Below are 27,505 nucleotides of genomic sequence, written 5' to 3'. Positions count from 1 at the left end.
CAGTTTATCCATCTTAGCAGTAAGTTGCTGGATTGTAGATATCAGAGACTGAAGTTCTTTCTTGATGCTGGAGTCTTGAGAATTTGTCTTACTGGAACTCATTTCAAACAGAGAAACTGACAAGAAAATTTCCAAGGTGATTTCTGACAGGAATATTTTTAAAATTTCCTTTCTTTGTTAGATATAGTTCAAGAAATATATAAAACAAACATATTTAGAAAGAAAATTACTTCATAAATTAATTTTTTAAGTAATTATTTCCTGTCAGTGCAGTGAAATTGGTGGAGCTGAAGAAATCTGCTGCTATCCTGTGTTCATCCTTGGCCACGCCCCCTGAACTACTGAATTTGATTTGCAAACATTACAAAGAGGCCATCAGTTCATTGTCTGGGAGCTCACTATTCTTGATGAAGCTGTAAGACTTGATTATAATTTTACCAGATATAGATTCGATTATGATCGCATTTTCACCAGTATCGGCCAGCAATTACATAAAATCAAATCTAATAAAATCAGGAAACTCCAGAGGGACTTGAAGGCCTACACGGAGGGGGTGGCCTACTCCAAACCTCCGAGATCCCAAGGCAATTTTTAGCCTCAACTGTTGGGTCCGTTGGTCCTTTGTCAGGCATTGATGCCGCTAGGACCAATAGGTCGACATTTGGGAACGAGGTGGATGCCCCTGGTGGTTCAACACAACAGAATCAGACCTGGCATAGTGACCGATTGTCTTCTAGGAATCAACCCATCGAACCAGCACTAGAAGTCGAGGACCAAAATTTTCAGGACAATGCCTTAACTCATCAACCTTCTCCGAGGAGGAGGCAGAGATACAGGACCAGGAGGAGGAATTAGGTTTACCTGCTTTTTCTACAGTATTTCCAGCTACAGGCCCGTGCCGGATTGTCACCAACACTGGGAAGGACTTTAAGATTTACGACTATTCAGATTTTGTTTTTACCCCACCCTTAGTAGATCTTCTGGCAAAGGGTTTGACATTTGTACCCGGTAGGAGGGTAGATGTGGCCAATACTTTGATCAATTTTAAGCTTTTTATTAGAAAGCTTAATTTTCAGCTTATTTTTGGTGAACAGGCCATGATACCGAAGGATTTTCAGGTTTCCAGTACATTCAATCCTCCTTTACACCACTCTTTATGTCTTTTTGATCGTTTGTGTGACTTGGACCTACGTCACTTATTGAAATGTAAACGTACTGTCAATTTCAACATCAATAAAGATGAGAAATGCCTGTTAAAATTGTTAACTAACTCATCTGTGAGGGTTATGCAGCCCGATAAGGGGGGAGGATTGGTGGTCATGGAAGAGGTTGATTACACTAGGAGAATGGAAAATATTTTGGCATCCGAAACCTATAAGGGGGTTTCAAAAAATGAGTTGAATCAGAGTGTGACCAGGGTCTGTTCTTACTTTAATGACATGTTTATCAATAGAGTTATTAATATGGAAGTGTTTAATTATATCTGCACACCTAACCCTAGGATACCTGTCCTGTTTGGTAATCCGAAGATCCACAAGAGTGTGCATGATTCCCCCCATGCACCAACTTGTGAGTGCTAGGGGCAGTGTGACTTATGCTGTGGCAAAGGTGGTTGACACAATTTTGAAAAAGTATGTGTCCAGCAAGACTCACATTTCCAAAGATTCCTGGTCATTTCTCAAGAGGGTCAATCGTATCCCCTTCACAGGGGAGAGTAACATCTTGACAATAGATGTCATAGATTTATACTCTTCCATTCCTCATTCCACAGCGTTAAAATGGATCAAAGCCATCATGACCATCAAACAGGCACCTACCTGGGACATTTTGATGGTGAGGGAGTTATTAGACATCATTTTGACCTGTAATTTTTTCTCCTTCAACCACCACTGGTTCCACCAATTAATAGGGGTCCGGATGGGGTCCCCCTGTGGGGCCAGCATTGCCAATTTGGTGATGACATACTGGGAGAGAGAGTTTGTTTTTACCAATCCTATTATCCAGGAAAAAACCCTTCTTTACACAAAATTTCTGGATGATATTTTTATCAACCTACAAGGGGAGAGGGAAGTGGCTGAGACATTACTGGATGGTTTTAACGCCTCCACAATTTTTTTGAAATTTACATTTAATTTTTCTAAGGAGAGAATCTCTTACTTAGATGTGGAGTTGTTGAAGAACACCTCTTCAGGTTGTTTTTTTGCCAAAATCCATCATAAAGCAACTTTTTCAAACAGTTATTTACATTTCGAGAGCAGCCACCCCTTCCACCAGAAGAGGTCTATAGTAAAGGGGCAGTTGGTTAGGGTGGCGAGGATGGTGTCTAAGTTCAGCGACTTCCTTGAAGAATGTGAGTTTATTCGAGGCCTCTTTCTGAATAGGGGATACCCGGAACATCTGATTTCAGAAGTGGTCAGGGAAGTTAGCAGCAAGAGGGAGAATGGGTTCTACACACCAGTTTTGGGTAATAGTGTAGCACTCCAGAACCCCGAGCCACCTCAAGTGCAAACTCATGTGAATTACCTTTGCAGTTTCATTACAACTTTCAATGTTGACGCACGGGATATTTCCTCCATTATTAGGAAAAATTGGAATCTTTTACGTTTAGAAATGCAAGGTAACCCACAGTTTGAGAACACACCTAAGGTGGTGTTCAGGAGGGGGTTGAACCTGAAGGGTATCTTACAGATGAAATCGAATCAAACCCCAGTCAAGGGGATGTACAAATGTAAGATGTGTAATTACTGTAGGTTTATTAAGGCAGGTACCTTTTTCAGTATTGGGGAAACCAAATACCCCATTAGGGGCAGATTTAATTGTGCCAGCCCTCATGTGGTATATTTGGCTAGATGCTCTTCATGCCCAGTGTTCTACATAGGAAAAACTTACAGGAAGTTATATGAACAGCTCTATGAACACCTATATTCCCTCAAAAATGAGAAGATGGAGAATGCGCTTGCTAGGCATGTCAAGGAGTATCCTGGTCATGAATTTACCTTTTCGGTTATTGATCAGGTAGTCCCTTCCAACAGGGGGGATCCTGACACGTTATTGCTAGAACAAAAGGAATTAATGTGGCAGTTAAAACTGGAAGTGTATCATTATCCAGGCTTAAATGGAATGTTATCCATTTCTTGCATTTTAAAATTAAGGAGTCTGGATAGGTGACTAATTGTATTTCATTTTATTTTAACTGATTTATTTACTTTAATATAGTTGCTATGACTTGATTTTATTTTATTTAGCAAGGTTTATATAAATATGATATTTTTTAATGGGTAGTTTAGTAAGTTGAGTCTCTAGTGAAGTGTTGTGAGCTTGTTTTGGAATGTATCAGCTTAATTGCTAAGTAGTCAGGTGTTTTAATTAGCTATTTAATGATGTGCATGTAGAAATGGTTTGTTGTTTTTCTGATGAAGTTGGTGTGGAACACAGATGAAAAGCTTACTTGTGCTGTTGAGCTTAAAATAAATTTTATTCTGTCAGCTTACTAGTACCACTGTCTCTGGATTTGGAGCATTTATTTGGTGTATTCATCGAGGTTGACTGTCTGGCTGGCTTCCTATTCTAGTTCTGGTTTGTTTTTTTTTTTGATTATCCAGTTTCCTGTTTTCAAAGACTCACCCACATGTTGCAGATTTGTCAGTATAATACAGTGACCATGTCCAGCCTTGTCCATGGCTGTTTTCAAAGACACCCACCTGCTGCAGATTTGTCAGTATAATACAGTGACTGTGTCCAGCCTTGTCAAAGGCTTTTTTCAAAGACTCGCCCACATGTAACATTTTTGGCAGTATAATACAGTGTCCGTGTCCAGTCTTGTCCATGGCTGTTTTTCAAGACTCACTCACATGTAGCAGATTTCTTAGTATAATACAGTAACCATGTCCAGCCTTGTCCATGGCTGTATTCAAAGACTCATTCACATGTAGCAGATTTGTCAGTATAATACAGTGACCATGTCCAGCCTTGCCCATGGCTGTTTTTGAAGACTCGGCCACATTTTACAGATTTGTCAGTATAATCCAGTGACCGTGTCCAGCCTTGCCCATGGCTGTTTTTGAAGACTCGGCCACATTTTACAGATTTGTCAGTATAATCCAGTGACTGTGTCCAGCCTTGTCCATGGCTGTTTTTGAAAACTCACCCACATGCTGCAGATTTGTCAGTATAATACAGTGACCGTGTCCAGCCTTGTCAAAGTCTTTTTTCAAAGACTCGCCCACATGTATCATTTTTGGCAGTATAATACAGTGACCGTATCCATCCTTGTCCATGGCTGTTTTTCAAGACTCTCTCAGATGTAGCAGATTTTTCAGTATAATACAGTAACCATGTCCAGCCTTGTCCATGGCTATTTTCAAAGACTCACTCACATGTAGCAGATTTGTCAGTATAATACAGTCACCATGTCCAGCTTTCTCCATGGCTGATTTGAAGACTCGGCCACATGTTACAGATTTGTCAGTATAATCCAGTGACCATGTCCAGCCTTGTCCATGGCTGTTTTTGAAAACTCACCCACATGTTGCAGACTTGTCAGTATAATACAGTGACAGTGTCCAGCATTGTCTATGGCTGTTTTTAAAGACTCCCCCACATGTAGCAGATTTGTCTGTATAATACAGTGACCATGTCCAGCATTGTCCATGGCTGTTTTTAAAGACTCACCCACATGTTCAGATTTGTAAGTATAATACAGTGACAGTGTCCAGCTTTGTCCATGGCTGTTTTCAAAGACTCACCTACATGTAGCAGATTTGTCAGTATAATACAGTGACCATGTCCAGCATTGTCCATGGCTGTTTTCAAAGACTCACCCACATGTAGCAGATTTGTCAGTATAATACAGTGACTGTGCCCAGCCTTGTCCATGGGTATTTTTAAAGACTCACCCACATGTAGCAGATTTGTCAGTATAATACATTGACCATGTCCAGCCTTGTCAATGGCTGTTTTTAAAGACTCATCCACATGTAGCAGATTTATCAGTATAATACCGTAACCATGTCCAGCCTTGTCCATGGCTGCTTTCTGAGACTCACCCACATGTAACAGATTTGTCAGTATAATACAGTGACCGTGTCCAGCCTTTCCATGGCTGTTTTTAAAGACTCACCATCATGTAGCAGATTTGTCAGTATAATACAATGACCATGTCCAGCATTGTCTATAGCAGTTTTCAATGACTCATCCACATGTAGCAGATTTGTCAGTATAATACCGTGACTGTGTCCAGCCTTTCCATGGCTGTTTTTAAAGACTCACCAACATGTAGAAGATTTATCAATATAATACACTGACCATGTCCAGCATTGTCTATAGCAGTTATCAAAGACTCACCCACATGTTGCAGATTTGTCAGTATAATACAGTGACCGTGTCCAGCCTTGTCCATGGCTGTTTTCAAAGACTCACCAACATGTAGCAGATTTGTCAGTATAATACAATGACCATGTCCAGCCTTGTCCATGGCTGTTGTTAACTACTCACTGACATGTAGTGGGTCTATATTATATTCTTGGATACTGACAATGTCGAATCTGACATTGTCAGCATGAGAATATCGAATGCTCAGAATCTTGAGTGTGTAAATGGAAATCTCCGTAAGGGGAGATGTCCATTTACTGCAATGTAGTGCTGTCTCAGAGTTGGTATATTAAAGTAGCGGGGAGTGTGGGGAGCTTTTTTCCTTTTTGTTTTTGTCTTTTTAAATGCTCGAGATTCTGAGCGTTCGATATTCTCGTATCGAAAATGCCAGATTCAATACTGGCTTTTGAGAATATAATATAGACCCCATGTAATATAGTTGTCAGTATAATACAGTGTCCATGTCCAGTCTTGTCCATGGCTGTTTTTCAAGACTCACTCATATGTAGCAGATTTCTTAGTATAATACAGTAACCATGTCCAGCCTTGTCCATGGCTGTATTCAAAGACTCATTCACATGTAGCAGATTTGTCAGTATAATACAGTGACCATGTCCAGCCTTGCCCATGGCTGTTTTTGAAAACTCGGCCACATTTTACAGATTTGTCAGTATAATCCAGTGACCGTGTCCAGCCTTGCCCATGGCTGTTTTTGAAGACTCAGCCACATTTTACAGATATGTCAGTATAATCCAGTGACTGTGTCCAGCCTTGTCCATGGCTGTTTTAGAAAACTCACCCACATGTAGCAGATTTGTCAGTATAATACAGTGACCATGTCCAGCATTGTCCATGGCTGTTTTCAAAGATTCACTCACATGTTCAGATTTGTCAGTATAATACAGTGACCGTGTCCAGCTTTGTCCATGGCTGTTTTCAAAGACTCACCCACATGCTGCAGATTTGTCAGTATAATACAGTGACCATGTCCAGCCTTGTCAAAGTCTTTTTTCAAAGACTCGCCCACATGTATCATTTTTGGCAGTATAATACAGTGACCGTATCCATCCTTGTCCATGGCTGTTTTTCAAGACTCTCTCAGATGTAGCAGATTTTTCAGTATAATACAGTAACCATGTCCAGCCTTGTCCATGGCTATTTTCAAAGACTCACACACATGTAGCAGATTTGTCAGTATAATACAGTCACCATGTCCAGCTTTGTCCATGGCTGTTTTTGAAGACTCTGCCACATGTTACAGATTTGTCAGTATAATCCAGTGACCATGTCCAGCCTTGTCCATGGCTGTTTTTGAAAACTCACCCACATGTTGCAGACTTGTCAGTATAATACAGTGACAGTGTCCAGCCTTGTCCATGGCTGTTTTAAAAAACTCACCCACATGTAACAGATTTCTCAGTATACTACAGTGACCATGTCCAGCATTGTCCATGGCTGTTTTTGAAAACTCACCCACATGTTGCAGACTTGTCAGTATAATACAGTGACAGTATCCAGCCTTGTCTATGGCTGTTTTTAAAGACTCCCCCACATGTAGCAGATTCGTCAGTATAATCCAGTGACCATGTCCAGCCTTGTCCATGGCTGTTTTTGAAAACTCACCCACATGTTGCAGACTTGTCAGTATAATACAGTGACAGTGTCCAGCCTTGTCCATGGCTGTTTTAAAAAACTCACCCACATGTAACAGATTTGTCAGTATACTACAGTGACCATGTCCAGCATTGTCCATGGCTGTTTTTGAAAACTCACCCACATGTTGCAGACTTGTCAGTATAATACAGTGACAGTGTCCAGCCTTGTCTATGGCTGTTTTTAAAGACTCCCCCACATGTAGCAGATTTGTCAGTATAATACAGTGACCATGTCCAGCAATGTCCATGGCTGTTTTTAAAGCCTCACCCACATGTTCAGATTTGTAAGTATAATACAGTGACAGTGTCCAGCTTTGTCCATGGCTGTTTTCAAAGACTCACCCACATGCTGCAGATTTATTAGTATAATACAGTGACCATGTCCAGCCTTGTCAAAGTCTTTTTTCAAAGACTCACCCACATGTGACATTTTTGGCAGCATAATACAGTGACTGTATCCAGCCTTGTCCATGGCTGCTTCTCAAGACTCATCCACATGTAGCTGATTTATCAGAATAATACCGCATGTCCAGCCTTGTCCATCGCTGTTTTCAAAGACTCACCTACATGTAGCAGATTTGTAAGTATAATACAGTGACCATGTCCAGCATTGTCCATGGCTGTTTTCAAAGACTCACCCACATGTAGCAGATTTGTCAGTATAATACAGTGACTGTGCCCAGCCTTGTCCATGGGTATTTTTAAAGACTCACCCACATGTAGCAGATTTTTCAGTATAATACAGTGACCGTGTCCAGCCTTGTCAATGGCTGTTCTTAAAGACTCATCCACATGTAGCAGATTTATCAGTATAATACCGTAACCATGTCCAGCCTTGTCCATGGCTGCTTTCTGAGACTCACCCACATGTAACAGATTTGTCAGTATAATACAGTGACTGTGTCCAGCCTTTCCATGGCTGTTTTTAAAGACTCACCATCATGTAGCAGATTTGTCAGTATAATACAATGACCATGTCCAGAATTGTCTATAGCAGTTTTCAATGACTCATCCACATGTAGCAGATTTGTCAGTATGATACCGTGACTGTGTCCAGCCTTTCCATGGCTGTTTTTAAAGACTCACCAACATGTAGCAGATTTATCAGTATAATACACTGACCATGTCCAGCATTGTCTATAGCAGTTTTTAAAGACTCACCCACATGTTGCAGATTTGTCAGTATAATACAGTGACCGTGTCCAACCTTGTCCATGGCTGTTTTCAAAGACTCACCAACATGTAGCAGATTTGTCAGTATAATACAATGACCATGTCCAGCCTTGTCCATGGCTGTTGTTAACTACTCACTGACATGTAGTGGGTCTATATTATATTCTTGGATACTGACAATGTCGAATCTGACATTGTCAGCATGAGAATATCGAACGCTCAGAATCTTGAGTGTGTAAATGGAAATCTCCGTAAGGGGAGATGTCCATTTACTGCAATGTAGTGCTGTCTCGGAGTTGGTATATTAAAGTAGCGGGGAGTGTGGGGAGCTTTTTTCCTTTTTGTTTTTGTCTTTTTAAATGCTCGAGATTCTGAGCGTTCGATATTCTCGTATCGAAAATGCCAGATTCAATACTGGCTTTCGAGAATATAATATAGACCCCATGTAATATAGTTGTCAGTATAATACAGTGTCCGTGTCCAGTCTTGTCCATGGCTGTTTTTCAAGACTCTCTCACATGTAGCAGATTTCTTAGTATAATACAGTAACCATGTCCAGCCTTGTCCATGGCTGTATTCAAAGACTCATTCACATGTAGCAGATTTGTCAGTATAATACAGTGACCATGTCCAGCCTTGCCCATGGCTATTTTTGAAGACTCGCCACATTTTACAGATTTGTCAGTATAATCCAGTGACCGTGTCCAGCCTTGCCCATGGCTGTTTTTGAAGACTCGGCCACATTTTACAGATTTGTCAGTATAATCCAATGACTGTGTCCAGCCTTGTCCATAGCTGTTTTTGAAAACTCACCCACATGTAGCAGATTTGTCAGTATAATACAGTGACCATGTCCAGCATTGTCCATGGCTGTTTTCAAAGACTCACTCACATGTTCAGATTTGTCAGTATAATACAGTGACTGTGTCCAGCTTTGTCCATGGCTGTTTTCAAAGACTCACCCACATGCTGCAGATTTGTCAGTATAATACAGTGACCGTGTCCAGCCTTGTCAAAGTCTTTTTTCAAAGACTCGCCCACATGTATCATTTTTGGCAGTATAATACAGTGACCGTATCCATCCTTGTCCATGGCTGTTTTTCAAGACTCTCTCAGATGTAGCAGATTTTTCAGTATAATACAGTAACCATGTTCAGCCTTGTCCGTGGCTATTTTCAAAGACTCACACACATATAGCAGATTTGTCAGTATAATACAGTCACCATGTCCAGCTTTGTCCATGGCTGTTTTTGAAGACTCGGCCACATGTTACAGATTTGTCAGTATAATCCAGTGACCATGTCCAGCCTTGTCCATGGCTGTTTTTGAAAACTCACCAACATGTTGCAGACTTGTCAGTATAATACAGTGACAGTGTCCAGCCTTGTCCATGGCTGTTTTAAAAAACTCACCCACATGTAACAGATTTGTCAGTATACTACAGTGACCATGTCCAGCATTGTCCATGGCTGTTTTTGAAAACTCACCCACATGTTGCAGACTTGTCAGTATAATACAGTGACAGTGTCCAGCCTTGTCTATGGCTGTTTTTAAAAACTCCCCCACATGTAGCAGATTTGTCAGTATAATACAGTGACCATGTCCAGCTTTGTCCATGGCTGTTTTCAAAGACTCACCCACATGCTGCAGATTTGTTAGTATAATACAGTGACCATGTCCAGCCTTGTTAAAGTCTTTTTTCAAAGACTCACCCACATGCTGCAGATTTGTTAGTATAATACAGTGACCATGTCCAGCCTTGTTAAAGTCTTTTTTCAAAGACTCACCCACATGCTGCAGATTTGTTAGTATAATACAGTGACCATGTCCAGCTTTGTCCATGGCTGTTTTCAAAGACTCACCCACATGCTGCAGATTTGTTAGTATAATACAGTGACCATGTCCAGCCTTGTTAAAGTCTTTTTTCAAAGACTCACCCACATGCTGCAGATTTGTCAGTATAATACAGTGACTGTGCCCAGCCTTGTCCATGGGTATTTTTAAAGACTCACCCATATGTAGCAGATTTGTCAGTATACTACAGTGACCATGTCCAGCATTGTCCATGGCTGTTTTTGAAAACTCACCCACATGTTGCAGACTTGTCAGTATAATACAGTGACAGTGTCCAGCCTTGTCTATGGCTGTTTTTAAAGACTCCCCCACATGTAGCAGATTTGTCAGTATAATACAGTGACCATGTCCAGCTTTGTCCATGGCTGTTTTCAAAGACTCACCCACATGCTGCAGATTTGTTAGTATAATACAGTGACCATGTCCAGCCTTGTTAAAGTCTTTTTTCAAAGACTCACCCACATGTGACATTTTTGGCAGCATAATACAGTGACTGTATCCAGCCTTGTCCATGGCTGTTTCTCAAGACTCATCCACATGTAGCTGATTTATCAGAATAATACCGTGACCATGTCCAGCCTTGTCCATCGCTGTTTTCAAAGACTCACCTACATGTAGCAGATTTGTCAGTATAATACCATGACCATGTCCAGCATTGTCCATGGCTGTTTTCAAAGACTCACCCACATGTAGCAGATTTGTCAGTATAATACAGTGACTGTGCCCAGCCTTGTCCATGGGTATTTTTAAAGACTCACCCACATGTAGCAGATTTGTCAGTATAATACAGTGACTGTGCCCAGCCTTGTCCATGGGTATTTTTAAAGACTCACCCACATGTAGCAGATTTGTCAGTATAATACAGTGACTGTGCCCAGCCTTGTCCATGGGTATTTTTAAAGACTCACCCACATGTAGCAGATTTGTCAGTATAATACATTGACCATGTCCAGCCTTGTCAATGCCTGTTTTTAAAGACTCATTCACATGTAGCAGATTTATCAGTATAATACCGTAACCATGTCCAGCCTTGTCCATGGCTGCTTTCTGAGACTCACCCACATGTAACAGATTTGTCAGTATAATACAGTGACCGTGTCCAGCCTTTCCATGGCTGTTTTTAAAGACTCACCATTATGTAGCAGATTTGTCAGTATAATACAATGACCATGTCCAGCATTGTCTATAGCAGTTTTCAATGACTCATCCACATGTAGCAGATTTGTCAGTATAATACCGTGACTGTGTCCAGCCTTTCCATGGCTGTTTTTAAAGACTCACCAACATGTAGCAGATTTATCAGTATAATACACTGACCATGTCCAGCATTGTCTATAGCAGTTTTCAAAGACTCACCCACATGTTGCAGATTTGTCAGTATAATACAGTGACTGTGTCCAGCCTTGTCCATGGCTGTTTTCAAAGACTCACCAACATGTAGCAGATTTGTCAGTATAATACAATGACCATGTCCAGCCTTGTCCATGGCTGTTGTTAACTACTCACTGACATGTAGTGGGTCTATATTATATTCTTGGATACTGACAATGTCGAATCTGACATTGTCAGCATAAGAATATCGAACGCTCAGAATCTTGAGTGTGTAAATGGAAATCTCCATAAGGGGAGATGTCCATTTACTGCAATGTAGTGCTGTCTCGGAGTTGGTATATTAAAGTAGCGGGGAGTGTGTGGAGCTTTTTTCCTTTTTGTTTTTGTCTTTTTAAATGCTCGAGATTCTGAGCGTTCGATATTCTCGTATCGAAAATGCCAGATTCAATACTGGCTTTTGAGAATATAATATAGACCCCATGTAATATAGTTGTCAGTATAATACAGTGACCGTGTCCAGCCTTGTCCATGGCTGTTTAAAAAGACTCACCCATATGTTGCAGAATTGTCAGTATAATACAATGACCGTGTCCAGCCTTGTCCATGGCTGCTTTCAAAGTCTCACCCCCATGTAGCAGATTGGTCATTATAATACAGTGATTGCATCCAGCCTTGTCCATGGCTGTTTTCAAAGACTCACCCGACATGTAACAGATTAGTCAATATAATACATTAACCATGTCCAGTGTTGTCCATGGCTGTTTTCAAACACTCACCCACATGGAATAAAGTTGTCAGTATAATACAGTGACCATGTCTAGCCTTGTCCATGGCTGTTTACAAAGACTCATCCAAATGTAGCAGATTTGTCAGTATAATACAGTGACCGTGTCCAGCCTTGTCTATGGCTGTTTTCAAAGACTCACCCACATGTTGCAGATTTGTCAGTATAATACAGTGACCATGTCCAGCCTTGTCCATGGCTGTTTTCAAAGACTCACCCACATGTATCAGATTTATCAGTATAATACAGTGACCATGTTCAGCCTTGTCAATGGCTGTTTTCAAAGACTCACCCACATGTTGCAGATTTGTCAGTATAATACAGTGACCATGTCCAGCCTTGTCAATGGCTGTTTTCAAAGACTCACCAACATGTAGCAGATTTGTCAGTATAATACAGTGACTATGTCCCAGCACTGTCCATGGCTGTTTTCAAAGACTCAACCACATGTTGCAGATTTGTCAGTATAATACAGTGACTGTGTCCAGCCTTATCCATGGCTGTTTTCAAAGACTCACCCACATGTAGCAGATTTGTCAGTATAATCCAGTGACCGTGTCCAGCCTTGTCCATGGCTGTTTTCAAAGACTCACCCACATGCTGCAGATTTTTCAGTATAATACGGTGACCGTGTCCAGCCTTGTCCATGGCTGTTTTCAAAGACTCACCCACATGTAGCAGATTTGTCAGTATAATCCAGTGACCGTGTCCAGCCTTGTCCATGGCTGTTTTCAAAGAATCACCCATATGTTGCAGATTTGTCACTATAATAAAGAGACCGTGTCCAGCATTGTCCATGGCTGTTTTCAAAGACTCACCAACATGTAGCAGATTTGTCAGTATAATACAGTGACTATGTCCCAGCACTGTCCATGGCTGTTTTCAAAGACTCAACCACATGTTGCAGATTTGTCAGTATAATACAGTGACTGTGTCCAGCCTTATCCATGACTGTTTTCAAAGACTCACCCACATGTTGCAGATTTGTCAGTATAATACAGTGACCATGTCTAGCCTTGTCCATGGCTGTTTACAAAGACTCATCCAAATGTAGCAGATTTGTCAGTATAATACAGTGACCTTGTCCAGCCTTGTCCATGGCTGTTTTCAAAGACTCATCCACATGTAGTAAAGTGGTCAGTATAATACAATGACCGTGTGCAGCCTTGTCCATTGCTGTTTTCAAAGACTCACTCACATGTAGCAGATTTGTCAGTATAATACAGTGACCATGTCCTGCCTTGTCCATGGCTGTTTTCAAAGACTCACCCACTTCTAGTAAAGTGGTCAGTAAAATACAGTGACCATGTCCAGCATTGTCCATGGCTGTTTTCAAAAACTTGCCCACATGTTGCAGATTTGTCAGTATAATAAATTGACTGTGTCCAGCCCTGTCCATGACATTTTTTATATACTCACCAACATGTAGCATATTTGTCAGTATAATACAGTGACTGTGTCCAGCCTTATCCATGACTGTTTTCAAAGACTCACCCACATGTTGCAGATTTGTCAGTATAATACAGTGACCATGTCTAGCCTTGTCCATGGCTGTTTACAAAGACTCATCCAAATGTAGCAGATTTGTCAGTATAATACAGTGACCTTGTCCAGCCTTGTCCATGGCTGTTTTCAAAGACTCATCCACATGTAGTAAAGTGGTCAGTATAATACAATGACCGCGTGCAGCCTTGTCCATTGCTGTTTTCAAAGACTCACTCACATGTAGCAGATTTGTCAGTATAATACAGTGACCATGTCCTGCCTTGTCCATGGCTGTTTTCAAAGACTCACCCACTTCTAGTAAAGTGGTCAGTAAAATACAGTGACCATGTCCAGCATTGTCCATGGCTGTTTTCAAAAACTTGCCCACATGTAGCAGATTTGTCAGTATAATACAGTGACCTTGTCCAGCCTTGTCCATGGCTGTTTTCAAAGACTCATCCACATGTAGTAAAGTGGTCAGTATAATACAATGACCGCGTGCAGCCTTGTCCATTGCTGTTTTCAAAGACTCACTCACATGTAGCAGATTTGTCAGTATAATACAGTGACCATGTCCTGCCTTGTCCATGGCTGTTTTCAAAGACTCACCTACTTCTAGTAAAGTGGTCAGTAAAATACAGTGACCATGTCCAGCATTGTCCATGGCTGTTTTCAAAAACTTGCCCACATGTTGCAGATTTGTCAGTATAATAAATTGACTGTATCCAGCCCTGTCCATGACATTTTTTATATACTCACCAACATGTAGCATATTTGTCAGTATAATACAGTGACTGTGTCTAGCCTTGTCCATGGCCTTTTTTTCAAAGACTCACTCACATGTAGCAGATTTGTCAGTATAATATAGTGATGATGTCCGCAATTGTCCATGGCTGTTTTCAAAGACTCACCCACATGATGCAGATTTGTCAGTATAATACAGTGACCTTGTCCAGCCTTGTCAAAGGCTTTTTTCCAAGACTCGCCCACATGTAACGTTTTTGGCTGTATAATACAGTGACCGTATCCAGCCTTGTCCATGGTTGTTTTCAAAGACTCACTCACATGTAGCAGATTTCTCAGTATAATACAATAACCATGTCCAGCATTGTCCATGGCTGTTTTCAAAGACTCACTCACATGTAGCAGATTTCTCAGTATAATACAATAACCATGTCCAGCTTTGTCCATGGCTGTTTTTGAAGATTCGGCCACATGTTTTAGAGACCTTCGAAAAATCCTGTGAGCGTGATTTGTTTGAATTATATAAAAGCAGTAAATCTGAATTTTACAATTTAACCTATGATGAATTTCAATCAATAAGGAAGCTACAAGATAATAAAGTGATAGTTATTAGGCAGGCTGATAAGGGTGGTGCTACTGTGGTGTTAGACACTGAAATGTATGCAACTAGTATGAGAAATATATTGGGTGAGTTTGGGACTTATCAATCACTGAATGGAGCCATGCTTAATAAATTGATGAAGAATGTGCAATCTGAGCTATACAATATGCTTTTATGTCACACAAATAATGGGGATTTATATAAGTATTTATTAGATGAGAATCCCCTAATTCCCACCATAAGAGGACTTCCTAAGGTGCATAAAACCTGTAATAATCCACCCATGAGACTGATAGTCTCGGGTGTTGGTTGGTTGACCGAACCGGCTTCTATATTTATTGAGAAGCAACTTCGACCTGTAGTAAATGAGACTATTTCCATATTGAGAGATACACAAGAGTTTTTGGAAAGTTATGGAGACTATATTTTGAACAATAAGGAGGCATACACAGATTTATTGGTCACATTAGATGTGGCGTCTCTTTTCACCTCAATTCCAAATAATACAGGAATGGAGTTCCTGAGATTATTTTTAATTGAGAAGGGGATATCCACTAGCTGCATCATTAATATTTTAGCTTTACTTGACGTGGTATTAAATAACAATGCGTTTCTATATGAGAATACTTATTATTTACAGAAAAAAGGTGTTGCGATGGGTACCCCATGTGCCAACTCTTATGCCAACCTAGTGCTGGCATATTGGGAAAGCACATATGTCCTTTCAAATGTCATATTTAACAAACATATCAAATTCTATAAACGTTTTGTGGACGATGTGTTTTTGACGTAGAGAGGCACAGAAATGGAGTTGAATGACTTCATTGAATATATGAATGGTACCACAGATTTTTTCAGATTTGAACAGAAATATTCTCATGAGAAGATGGAATTCTTGGATGTGAAGGTGATAAAGATAAATGGGGAGCTACATTCTGAGATATACAGGAAACCATGTTGGAAAAACAGTATGCTACATAGGAATAGTATGCATCCTCAGCATATATATCATAATATAGTGAAAGGACAGGCTTTGAGAATGTCATGCCTTACTACAAGTGATGATAGTTACAATAAGAAACAAGAGATGTTAGTGAATGATTTAATGTCAAGAGGTTATAATAAACATGAAGCTGAATCTGTCTACAAAATAAATGAGTCAATAAGGAAAGGAAAAGGGATTCCATATTTATGTAGGAATGGTGGGAATGTTAATAAAATAGAAATCAACGAGATAATGAGAACAGAGTAGTGATTCCCACAAACATGAATAAAGGAATCGAAGAATAATAGAAAAGAACTGCGGGATACTTACTACAGATGAGAAGATAATCCAAATAGTGGGCCAGACACCGCGTTTCTCATATAAGAATACAAAGTCGCTTAAGAGGTTGCTATGTTATGACGATAGCAACAACAAAAGCACACTCGTGGAATCAAATAGACAGGGGACACTACCTTGTCGAAGCCGTAATCACTGTGTGTATATGTCGGGAAGCGATTATTTTGTACATCCAGATAAGAACTACAAATATAATTTCAATTTCTATGCTGACTGTAAATGAAGGAATTTGATATATATAGCCATCTGCCAAAGTTGTTTATGTTTTTATGTAGGTAAAACGAATAGGAGTCTTAGGGAACGGGTTAGAGAGCATATCTATGCAATAAACAGAGAAGATGAACACAATGCCTTAGCCCGGCATGTTTTAGATAAAGGGATGACACACAAATTTAAGTTCAGTGTTTTAGAATTGATTGGGGTAACAAGTAGGTTGGGAAATATAAAGAACTACACTGAGGAACGTGAAAACAGATGGATAATAAGGTTACAAAGTTGTAGGGGGCATGGATTAAATGAGAAAGTAACCTTAAAACCATTCTTAGCAGCACGCCCCTACGCTCATTAAGTTGTGAGCAATTTTATATACACATATGAGCTGCTCTTCTCTTTTTATATATTTGTTTGCATATATATATATATATATATATATATATATATATATGTTTTGTTGTATTGTCATATTTATATTTGTAATATGTTTCTTAATATATGTGAGGAGAGCATGTATTTGATGTTGTGATTGTGTGCCTTTTGCTTTTAGAATGTGAATGGCTTTTTTGATTTGATTGATTAATTGAATAGAGGGTGTATTATGTTACTATTTAAGTGTGGTTGGAGTTGCTAGCAGTTGTAAAAGTCTGATGAAGCGTTGTAAAACGCGAAAGCGCTTACTTTGGTTACTGCAGTCAATAAATTGTGTTGCAATTTTACTTTGTGCTGTGGCGAGCCTCATTCTGTTTGTCTACGAATTACTACATTGAATCTGAAGAGGCTCCTAATGCAGAAGCTGCTCTGGTTTGATTTTTCTCACTTCCAGCTCAGCTGTTTTTACAAGTTTGAGGTCTTCCACTGGCTTGTGGCTGTATCCCTATCCCATCATGCTCTAGTAAAGCTCCCCAGATCTCGTTTGCTGCTAAACAGATCGGGTGCTTCCATTTTGGTTCTGGCTAAGCTGATAACATTTTTCTTGTACTTTATTAATATAGTTGCTGTTTTTTGGCTGTTTATAGTTAGTGATTAGTGTTTTAAGTAGTTTTTCTCTCAGTTTAAGAGAGTTTGTTCTGCTTTTTGCTTCTGGCCATCATTTCTTTTACCTTAGGCCTGTGTTACTCCCTATCTTGGCTTAAATTTAGTGTTAAAGCCTTTTTTTTTTTTTACACACTCTTTTAATTTAGAGAGTGTTATTAAGTAGATTTTTGTTCCGCTTATTTATTTCTGATTAAAACTGCAGCTCATTTAACTTAGAGGGCTATCTTTCTCCCTTCCCTCTCCCATTTGAGCCAGACAGCTTTGTTTCAGTTAGAGACCTACCACCCTTTCCCTTCTATTGTGATTTTTTATATTTCTTCTTGTTGTGTTAAAAGATCTATCTATTTCTCTGTCTATCTATCTATTCTAACTGATAGATTTAGAGTGCAGTGATACCTTCTTATACTTGTTGTCATTGACTTAATATATTCATTATTCCAAACATAAAGTAAGAAAACCGTCAGGGTTTAAAAAGTGTGTAAAATGCAGCCAAAGAATGTCCATCACGGATGAATATGCACTATTTGCGTATATTGTCTAGGAGCTGTGCATCTGCAGGAATCCTGTTCTATTTGTCATTCTTTTAATTCAAGAGTGCTGTTTGAAAGGAGGAACAAGCTTATAAGAAGAGGCTTATTGAAGTCCCCTTCAGTGAAGCATTAGAAGAAGGTCAGGGCACTTCTAAATTGACCAAGCTATGAATCTGGAAAAAGGTCACCTCCTTCTTCTGGCCAATTGGATCCAGCAAAAAAGCTGACCAAAATTACTTCTTCGGACACAAAGATTGTTGGGCTCAAAAAATCTTCATCATCGGCTCCTTCAGCATTGGTGCTGATAGAATTTGAAGTATGGAGCCGGTCCCCAGAATTGGTAACAGTCTCCCCTACTTTAATGTCACCTCTTCTACAACCACTTAGATCTCCTGCCCCCTCCTCTCGTTCCTCCAGGAGTCTTTCTGATGATGATGTGGCTCAGGTGGTGGGCAGACTCTTAAAGACACCGGCACTGGCAAAACTACTATCGGCTCCAACCCACAGAGATTCAGAGCTCACCATGACCTCCCCTTTGTCATCAATTCCCTCTCTGAGCTGACCTCAGACCTCAAAGCTGGAATGTCTGAAACCTACTGTACTGGAACTGTCAGTGCCAAGATCAATTCCGGGTTCTTTGAGCCTGACATCTGCTCCAGCATCCTCGGTTCCATCTGAACCCAAGGAGTCTAGGAGCTGACGGTCTCCGGTTGGGTCCAGGGGGGAGAGTCAGATTGGACACTTGTTAGATCCGACATTGCCTCTCAGGGCTTCTGTGTGGGTGAGCTCAGCTCCTACATTGGCCTCGGAGCCAACCTCCTTGGTTCACAGGATCCCTTTTGGCTCTTTGGAGCTGGAGGTATTGTTGGATCAGGGGAGGGGGTCTTTCGAGGTGATGAGGAGAGTACTGTCTCCACAGAAAGCTCCACTCTTAGGTACTGACATTCTTCCCCCAAAAGCACCGGCATCTGTTTCGGCGCCACACCATCCACAGACACATGGCCTCAGGATACCCCACTGGGTGAACCCCTCTCTTCAGGCACCTCTCCAGAACACCCTCTTGAAAAGGTCCCTCATTAGAAACTTTGTAAGAAGAAGCATTTAGAGTCCCCAAAGGAGTCCATAACTTCTGATACAGACCTTGATGAGTCAGAAGGATCCCCACGATCAGCCTCCTTCATTCAAATGATCCCTTCTGGCTCTTCGGAGATGGAGGTATCATCGGATCATGAGAGAGGGGTTTCAGGGTAATGAGGAGACTATTGTCTACACAAACAGCTCTGCTCTTAGGTAATGACATTCTTCAATAAAAAGCTCCTGCAAGTATGGCAGGCACATGGCCCCAGACTTTGTAAGATGAAGCATTTAGACTCCCCAGAGGAGTCCATCACTCTTGATACAGACCTTGATGAGTCAGAAGGATCCCCACAGTCAGCCTCTGAGGATGTCTCCTTTGCAGACATCCTGGAAATCCTTAAGCAGAGAGGTGGCTGGAAGCCTATTAACCCTTCTGAGGATGAGTCTGTATACCTGATGGCTTTTGAGTCTCACCCTTCCACCGCTTGGGTGTCTCCGCCATTCGATGAGCTTATGCAAGTGGTTAGTCAAAAGGTGTAGGAGTCTTCAGACTCAGTAGAACCTGTTCCTTGGAGACCAAACAAGTTTATTACTGTACCTTCAGACAAGGAATTCCTTACTAAGGGTGTCCCAATAGATGCTATGGTGGTGGCGGCAGCCACAAAAACAGAGCTTTCAGAGACATCCTCATCTGTCCATCCATCAAACAGGGAGTCTCGTACGATGGACAGATACGGGAAGCTCATGTTCTCTTCAGCGACATTTGCACTCAGATTGCTGAATTACTTGACTCATTTTACTAGGTTGCAGAGGGATCTCTTGAAAGAGCTAGGAGATACTCTACAAGGTTCAGGAGCTACAGGGGTTTCACACAAGGTTTCCTCTCAGCTCTTCACCTTGAACTCTGTGGTTAACTCCTCCATGATGCTTATTTCCTACACAACAGATGGAGCGAGCAGAGGAGCGGGTTCAGGAATTTTCCTGAGGAGACATTCTAGGATGCGCTTGTATGACTTTGCAGAGCCTTTTAATTCTACCTTTGTTAATGCCCCCCTCAATGGCTCATCTGTTTTGGGCCAAAAGTTAAGGACACACTCACCAGGTGCAAGCAAGAAGGAAAAACTCTCTCTGCCATGGGAGTCTGTTTTTCACTACCTTTCAGTCATTACCCAAAAGGTCAAAAGGGAGGACAGATGTGGCTCCAAAAATCACAGAAAGCTTTTCAGGACACAAGTGCTGACTCTTCCCACAGGGGCAGAGGGGGGGAAGTAGTAATGGGAAACACCATCCACGTGGCAGAGGGGGTCTGCAAACTCAGGGCGACAGGGATTCTTTCCATGGTAGGCCTTTTCAGCACTCCTGAAGTGAGGCCTGCCTGTCCATCTCTGGAGGCAGTCGGGGTGGCTTATCTTTGTACCCATAAGTGTAGCTAAAAATAAGAAAAGCCAAGTGGGTACAAAGCATAATATCCTGAGGTTACTCTATACCCTTTTCCTTCCCCGTCCCAAACATAAAGAACATCCTGGATGCCCCACCCAGTCAAAGGGAACAGGCAACTCTAGAAATTCAAAAGTTGCTAGACAAAAGAGTCATCCAAACAGTCCCCACAGACCAAATAGGATCCAGAACTTATTCAAGGTTCTTTTTAGTTTAAAATAAAATAGGGGACTGGAGATCCATACTGGATCTCAGCAGACTGAACAAATCAGTAAGGAAAATGAAATTCCGGATGGTAACACTGCAGCCAATATTCCCTTTTCTGGGAAAAGACATTTGGATGTGCTCTATAGACCTCCAGGATGCGTACTACCACATAAAAATGGACAGGCCATCCAGGAGTAATCTGTGCTACCAGCTGGGAGCCAGGCACTACCAGTTTCGAGCACTGCCCTTTGGTCTCACTACAGCCCCCAGAATGTTCACCAAGTGTATGGCAGTAGTCACAGCTCACTTGAGACATCTAAGTGTTTCCATATCTAGAAGACTGGCTTCTAACCTCCACCACCAGGCACGTACTGATAGAAGCAAGAGACACCACCTTACATCCCTGCTCTCACCTAGGTATCACGATAAATTATGAAAAATCTGCCATGTTGCCATCTCAGAGTATCACTTTTATAGGAGCAGATCTAGATACAACAAAAATGATGGCAAAACTTCCCCCAGAAAGAGTTCAAGTCCTGTGATATCAGGTCCAAATCCTACTGTCCTAGAGGAAGGTTAAAGCAAGAACAATTCTGAAAGTCTTGGCTGCAGCGGGCCTATATTAGAACATTGAAATTTCACAATTTCTTCTAATATCAACCCCTATTCAGCAAACACTGAAAATAGCGAAACGACAGAAAACCAAATTTTTTCCTAGGGAAAGAATTTGGTTGTCCATTTCTGTCGTTTCGCTATTTTCAGTGCTGTGGTGGAAAGTTACGGGTCAGGTTCAGGTAAGTGTGTGATTAGGCACAGGTTAGGTGAGTTAGGGTTAGGGCGCAGGTTAGGTATGTGTGCGATTGTGTGGACATGAGAGTTAGGGTGGGTTAGGTGAGTTAGAGTTAGGGCGCGGGTGAGGTGAGTGTGCGATAGTGACGGACCTTAGGGTTAGGGTTTGGGTTAGGGTTAGGGTTAGGGTTAGGGTTAGGGTTAGGGTTAGGGTTGAGGTAAGTGGATAGTTAGTGGTGTTTGTACAGTTTAGTTTAGGGTTAGCTGTAAGAGTTTAGGTGTATGTGTGTGGCCATGAGAGTTAGGGTGGGTTAGGTGAGTTAGAGTTAGGGCGCGGGTGAGGTGAGTGTGCGATAGTGATGGACCTTAGGGTTAGGGTTTGGGTTGAGGTAAGTGAATAGTTAGTGGTGTTTGTACAGTTTAGTTTAGGGTTAGCTGTAAGACTTTAGGTGTATGTGTGTGGACATGAGAGTTAGGGTGGGTTAGGTGAGTTAGAGTTAGGGCGCGGGTGAGGTGAGTGTGCGATAGTGATGGACGTTAGGGTTTGGGTTGAGGTAAGTGAATAGTTAATGGTGTTTGTACAGTTTAGTTTAGGGTTAGCTGTAAGATTTTAGGTGTGTGGATTGCTGTTTGTTTAGTGTGCTTGTGTTGTGTGTATGTGTTTTGGAATAGAGAATTTTTTCCCTAGGAAAAAATTCGCTGTTCTGCATATTCAACGTTGTCAGCGTTCGCTGAATAGGGGTCGATATTAGAACATTCGAAATTGTGAAATTTCAATGTTCTAATATAGACACGGCTGCAACAATAACCCTGATTCCATTAGCATGTCTGCACATGCAAATTCTACAGTGGTTACTATTCACTCAGTGGTCCATGCAAGAACTCCCATGTCCCACCAAATTTTGATGAAGGAATCTTGCAAGAAATACCTTCATTGGTGGCTTCACTCCACTCATGTGACATTAGGTCGTCCCTTTGCTCTCCCCCAGCCATTAGCCACAGTGACCACTGATGCATCCCAGATGGAGTGGCATTATCTGGGAAGGACAGTCCAAGGTACATGGCAGAACCACGAAGCCCATTTGCACATCAGTGTCCTAGAGATGAAAGCAGTGCTTCTAGCATTGCAAGCACTTCAGGACTCTCTTCTGCTAGGAACTATTGCAATGCAGATGGACAACATGTCAGTTGTTTGGTATATAAGCAAGCAAGGAGGAACCAGGTCCTAACCCTCTTTGATGAGAGGACCTGAGGATATGGCAATGGACAACCTTATCCCAACGCTTTCTGATAACAATGTACATCCCGGGCAAATCCAACATGATAGCAGACAAACTCAGCAGAGCAATTGTGATGCCTCATGAGTGGTCCCTAAAACTGGAAGTAGTGGAAATGATTTTCCGCAAATGGGGCCAGTCTTGCTGTGACCTTGTTGCCATGTCCATGAATACCAAATGCAGCAGCTATTTTGCCCTAATTCCCCCTCCAGGGAGTCACCGAGGGATGCACTTGTACATGATTGGCCCTCGGATCTGCCCTGTGCCTTCCCTCCCTTTCCCCTGATACCCACGGTTCTGCAGAAAGCCAGCTCTTTGGGAACAACTTGATTCTCATTGCCCCATACTGGCCTCGTCAAATCTGGTACTCCTTCCTTTGGCCTCATCTCCAGGAGGAGCTGTGGTTCTGGACCCAGTTCTGGACCTTATGACTCATGCGTAAGGGATGCTCCATCCCTCTCTTCAAACCCTCAAATTGACAGCTTGGCTGCTCTAATTCCAAATATAGCCAGGCTCCCTAACCTTTCCTCATCTCTGAAGCATATCTTGATCTTGTGCCTTAATGCTTCACTGAGGAAATTGTACATGAGTAAATGGAAAAGATTTTCTTCTTGGGCACTAAGTAACCACATTGATCCCTTTTCCTTTCCTATAGGTTCCATTCTTGAATTTTTGACAAACCTGTTTAATGAAGGTGCAGCTGCAGCCACCATTCGAGTTCAGTTGGCAGTGATATCTAAGTGATTTGGGCCCAAGTCTGATGTCTCACAGACTATGCAAAGGTATTCTAAAGGGCACTTTTTTATTAAGACCACCCATTAAGACCTCTTTACCACCATGGGACCTAAACTTTGTTCTATCCTGTTTGAGTCTCCAACCCTTTGAACCTGCATCATCCTTTGATCTAAAGTTCTTGACATGGAAAACAATTCACTTGATTGCTGTCACTTCTGCCAGAAGAGTTTCAGAGTTGCAAGCTTTATCGATACAGCTCCCTACATGCTTTTCCACAAAGACAGAGTTTCCCTTTGAGCAAATCCATCCTTCCTACCAAAAGTATGTTCCGAGTCTAATTTAAATCTTTCCATAGAACTACCAGTGTTTTTTCCTAACTCTGTCAACAATGCAGAATATGCGCTACATCAACTGGGTGTACATGGAGAATTATGTTTCTACTTACACAGGACAAAGGACCTCAGAATATCTGACCAATTATTTATTTCCTTTTCAGAATCTAAAAAAGGTGCTCCTGTATCTAAGATCATGCTTTTGAAATGGCTATCAGACTACATTACCTTCACATACAAATCTCACAACAAAGATCTACCCTTTAAAGTTAAAGGTCATTCTATGAAAGCCATAGCAGCCTGATCTGTCTTTCGGGCTAGACTACCAATTGACACCATTTATGCTGCTGCAACATGGGCAAGGCCTCATACCTTATCCCTCATTAAAAAGTGGATTTGACCTCCAGGAACAGGGCCTCTTTTGGGTCTGTTTTTCTGGAGAATATTCTCCCATGAACTGCCCAAGAAAGTGGGTGCTAGGGAAGCTGTCCCACCAGTTAAGAATGAAGGCGAGATAGAATAACATCACATAAAGAAGTTATGTACTCACAATAATGTTCTATGTGTGCTGTCCATCTCGCCTTCATTCTTACATCCTACCCTCCTTCCCCCAGCCTTTGGCTCCTGGAGGACAGAGTGGTCAAGTTTGGAAAAATATATTGTCCGACCTTCTTCTCTGCCATTAAGTTTGAATAATTTTTTTACTATTACATATTGTTTATCAGCAAACAAGATCTGGGAACTTTCCTAGGGCATGATGGGATAGGGATACAGCCATAAGCCAGTGGAAGACCACGAGCTTGCAAAAATGTCCAAGTTGGAACAGAGGATCAGTTCCAAACCCGCCAGTTAAAAATGAAGGCGAGATGGAGAACACACATGGAATGTTATGGTGAGTATATAACCTCTTTTTTTTTCTATGTTATGGGCAATTAAATGGGCATTCATACTGTAAGAAATGTGGCTCAGTAATTGCTAGAAGGTGGATTTATTGCATGACAGAAACGTGAGGAGTAATACGAAGAATTCACACACCCCACATGAAGAAAGTCTTGGCTTTGCCAAGGACTGTCTGAATATTCTGCTGGAGTGGAAACCTGAATGACTTAAAAATGCATTCATAGGACTAAGAAAAATGATTGCCACCAGAGCTAATTGGCTAACTCAGGACTTCGAATTAGCATGAGAGTGATAATCTCCATTTCAGAAACAAGGTAAAGCCACACCAAGAAACACCTCATTAGCAGCTTAATTATTTGTTGTCTATCTTTGGGCACAGCATATGCAGCTGGGGTACACAGTAAGTCTGTCTGTGTCTGCAGCATCTGTTACCGGGGCATGTGCTGTCTCTCTCTAGCCATGGCTTGTGTTACCATTGCAGATGTTATTTTCTCTGAGCACAATTTGTTTTACAATGGTTACAGCTTGATGGAAATGTTTCTACCCATTTCTGGTCAGATATGTCTCTACATGATGTGCATTGCTGGAATATATGACAGCATGTCCGGTCAGCATTTCTTTTACTGGAGATGGACAGTCTGTCTTTGCCTGCTGCCTACGTCTTATAAAGAGTTTGATCACCTCACTGATGTGTATAGATATTACGTGGGGCAGGCTGCATACTGTGGGGTCGAAAGGCATGTAGGTACATGTGGCTGGTAAAACAAATACAGCAGAAAAGAAAATTCTTCCATTTAGAGTACATTCCAGAATATATTCAAGTATCAGCTAGAATACATGAAGCTGCAGTATTCGTTTCTAGCCAAGACATATAGCTGTTTCATTATTATTATTATTATTATTATTATTATTATTATTATTATTATTATTATTATTATTATTATTGTTGTTGTTATTGTTGTTATTATTATTATTATTGTTATTATTATTATTATTATTATTGTATTATTATTATTATTGTTGTTGTTATTATTATTATTATTGTTATTATTATTATTATTGTTGTTGTTATTATTATTATTATTGTTGTTGTTATTATTATTATTATTATTGTTATTATTATTGTTATTATTATTACTATTATTATTATTATTATTATTATTATTATTATTGACTTTTCTACTATTTCATGTCATTTGGAGCTTTTCTCCCCAAACTTCTTATAGGATCATAGGAAGTTACTAGGCTATTGGCTCTGAGGCCCTTATAAGCCTAGCCAATAATTTAGCCCATGTTTAGACAAATCAGCTCCCGATGCCCCTGTCCAGAAGGGACATGGGTGGAAACCCAGGGGTATATTTTCTGTTTCCCATCCCGTTATCCAGGTTGTGCTTAAAAAGGGGTAAAGAGGTACTCTGCTTGATGTGGAGAGGGAGTCTATTCCACACATGGGAAGTCTCTGGGATACAAATCTGTCCCGCCAACAAATCTTGTTGATGCACAGACCAGGTTGAGGCCTCTGCTCGAGTGGAGCTTGACTTGCAGATATGCAGCAGTCCCATCAATGTGGGGTCTGTGATCGCCTTGTATGCCAGACAGAGGTCACCTCTGAGGAGTCTGTATGAAACCAAGTAGAGGGATAGGGCTTTTAGCCTATCTGTGTATGGTAGATGTTTGAGGCCCTGGAATCTCCTGGTGAGGAACCTCTGTGGCCTTTCCAGCTGCTGCATGTCGTTTGCGAGGTACATGCTGAAATGAGTGTTGTCCTCAATAATGGGCCTTATAAGGGAAGAATACAATGATGTTATGACATCCTTGTCCCTGGATGAGATACCCTTACTTATGAGGTGGGCCATGTAGAAGGCTTTCCATACAACGGAAGCAACATGGTGGTCAAAAGTCAGGTTGCTATCAACCTGGGTACCCAAATCCCTCATGACTGACTGAGTGCTTAGGACGTTGTTATTAATGTGATAATTTGTTGGGATGTCACTCTCCCCAAAAGGGATGATGATGCATTTTTTGGTATTCAGCTTGAGGCCATGTTTCTGGCACCAGTCATTTGTCTGAGTGAGACCCTCTTGGAGGACATCCACATCACTTGGGGAATTGATGACTGTGCTTAGCTTGCAGTCATCTTAGTCAGCCATAACCCACTCATTTTGCCCTGCACCTCAGAAAAGTATATCCTAAATAGCAGAGGCCCCAAGACTGAACCGTAGGGTACATTGTTTGTTACAGGTCTACTGCTTGAGATGGCTTCTCCTATTTTGACTATATGGGTTCTATCAGTGAGAGAGTTGTGCTACCCATCTGGTAATATATAGATTGATGCCTAGTTGATAGAGTTTATCTATTATGCCTGAGTGAGGAATAGCGTCAAAGGCTTTGGCCAGGTCAAGGTAGGTGGTGTGCACCATCTTCCCCTCATCCATGGCTTTGGTGACTGTCTCAAAGAAGTTGACCAAATTTAGCAGACATGACCTCCCCTTGACAAAGCCAAACTGTGTGGGATTAAGTGTTTGGAGGTTGCCAATGTCATGTGTAAATGAGGTCCATGATAATCCATTCCATGGCCTTGCAGATAAGGCTAGTTAGGCTAATAGGTCTATAATTTCCCAGATCGGTGG

The sequence above is a fragment of the Protopterus annectens genome, chromosome 4.part0, assembly GCF_019279795.1.
Source record: "Protopterus annectens isolate FY-2018-M chromosome 4.part0, PAN1.0, whole genome shotgun sequence".
In the NCBI taxonomy this organism is placed as follows: Eukaryota; Metazoa; Chordata; order Ceratodontiformes; family Protopteridae; genus Protopterus; species Protopterus annectens.
The sequence above is the reverse complement of the archived record's forward strand: the minus strand, read 5'-3'. Positions refer to the sequence as shown.